We start from the raw sequence: 2500 nt of genomic DNA, 5'->3' as shown, positions 1-2500 counted from the left end.
AAACCATGCGACCGATCAATAACAAATTAACAAACTTGAGAAAGGACCTCATGGGGTATATATGTGTGAAGTTTCGTCTTCATCTGTCTTGCCCTTCTGGAGAAGAAGATTTTTAAAATTTATTCATTTTCAATCCAAGATGGCTGCCGAACCTTGTGACCTATGATATCATAAATTTAAATTCTGCTTTCCATCGTCGACCCGAACAAGTGTGTGAAGTTTTGTGTAAATCGGATTAAGTCTATTTTTCTATCCAAGATGGCCGCCAAACCATGTGACTTCTGAGGTAAAAATTTTTTACCATGTATGCAGACTTGAGCGAGGAAGGCACTTGCAAATTTTCGCTTCGATGGCTTATGAAATACCAGAGAAAACATTATTTAATATTTTTCTTAAATCCAACATGGCGGCCAAACCATGTGACCTATCACTTTGAAATTAACAAACTTGCATCGCATACATGTCCCGAATATAGTTCTGAAATCTCGCCTTCATTGGACCAGCGCTTCTGGAGAAGAAGATGTTTGAAGGTTTTAGGGTTTTTTCAAGATGGCCGCCAAACCATGTGACGTATCATGTGACGAAACCATGTGAAATTTCAAAACAACATGGCGGCCGAATTACATCACCGATGACGTCAAAATATTTTTTTTCTACGATGAATTTTTGTGTAGATGACGCTCAAGAAATTTCAAATTTTTGCCATGTGGCGTTCTACTTGACGAATTTTCACTGGGATACCTCTTCACCGATTATGTCACGAAAAATCACACGTATTCCCGAGAGGGAGCTTGTTAAAATGTATCAAGCGAAATTTTTTTACACTAGAAGGTTTCCGAGATACAGAGGTCCAAAGTTGATCTGTTTTTTCAAGATGGCGCCCGTATCACGTGACCTATGACGTCACAATTATCAATTATGTATGCTATCAAAAAAGATACATATTTGGTGAAAATTTTGTGTCGATTGGTCTTACCATTTCTGAGAAAATGGCATTTAAAGCCAAAAAAATTGGAAATTTTGCAAATTTACGGCGGAAGAAAAATAATAATAAACAGAAGAAAAACAATAGGTTATCCAGTCCATTTGACTGGATACCCTAACTAGAACGGCACACGGTAGAGCGCATACCTCCACCAGGCTGAACGGTTTACATTTTTTTTATCCCACTGATAGGCCGGATCTGGATCTGAAACTGAACCAAAATCTCATCAGCTTGTTCTTTTCACCTACACAACTTATCCACCTAGTTTTGTCATAACTCGTCCACACCGTTTTGAAATATCATGCTGTATATTGTTTTTGGCCCCATCTCTCAATGGTAAAAAGAAGCACTCAAAAATTATAAGAAAAATTCTCGTATCCGGATCCAGATTCGGAACTTCCCCGAAATCAAATCAATTCTTCTTTATCACACACCCAACCTGTCCACCAAGTTTCGTCCGAATTTGTCCACAACTTTTGAGACATCATGCTAAATGTCAGTTTCGCCCTGTCTCTCAATGGTGAAGAATCACTTAAAATATTTTTGGATTCCAGATCCAAATTCGAATCTTCACAAAAATTGTATCAATTCTTCCGAGCCACAAACCCAACATGTCCACCAAGTTTCGTCCGAATCTGTCCACAACTTTTTGAGATATCGTGCTATTTATCGTTTTTTACCCCCTTATCTCTCAATGGTGAAGAATCACTTCAACAAGCTCAAATGAGCTAAGATCCTCGTCCTCTTAATGATGACGTCATAAAAAACGAATATGACATCATTGTGATGTATCAGGTTTGCGATAAATTATGTGCTAATGCCCGGCTTGATTCCCGCAAACAAAATTCAAACAGCTTGCCTAGTTTTGGAGATAATGGTACAGGCGATTTCCATCAGCAGCGATATGATGACGTCAACTTTTTTTCTAGGAAGAATTTCCAAAATCGGAGGTGGTTAAACCTGCCTGCACTTGGGCTTTCTGCATGTACATGGCAAGTTTCACGAAGATCCGATGAAAACTCTGGGTTGTGAAACAAAAAATGTCAAAAAATAGGAATGACATCAAAAAAATTGATATGACGTCATAGTGATGTATCATATGTGCGGTAATTCATCTCTGCTAATATCCTGTTCGATTCCCGCAAACAGAATTCAAAAAGCTTGCCTAGTTTCGGAGATAATTTTTTAGGCGATTTCCATTAGCGGAGATATTTTGATGTCATAACTTTTTTTGGAGGAATTTTCAAAATCGGAGATGGTTACTGTCTGCGCAGGGTATTTTTACATATATATGCCAAGTTTCAGGAAGTTTCGATGAAAACTGTAGGCTGTGAAAGAAAAAAGTCCACAAGAAGACGATGAAGAACAACAACGTGAGTAAGACTTAGAGATCCTCCACGAGGATCTAAAAATTCTAGTATCCGGATCCGGATCTTCACCAAAATCTAATCAGTTTGTCCTTGTCACACATCCAACTTGTCCACCAAATTTAATCCGAATCCGTTGACAACTTTT

General features: G+C 38.2%; 1 protein-coding gene across 7 annotated transcripts in view; it reads left to right on the top strand.

The window, feature by feature from the left end:
* The window catches only part of LOC147030011 (uncharacterized), a 199744-nt gene that overhangs the window by 173771 nt on the left and 23473 nt on the right, over positions 1–2500 (top strand). The gene's annotated exons all lie outside the window — the stretch shown is intronic.

This window comes from Eptatretus burgeri, chromosome 3 (assembly GCF_056783735.1).
Source record: "Eptatretus burgeri isolate ZD-2024b chromosome 3, Ebu_testis_v1, whole genome shotgun sequence".
Lineage (NCBI taxonomy): Eukaryota > Metazoa > Chordata > Myxini > Myxiniformes > Myxinidae > Eptatretus > Eptatretus burgeri.
Note: the sequence above shows the minus strand (reverse complement) of the source record. Positions and strands in the feature narration are given on the sequence as shown.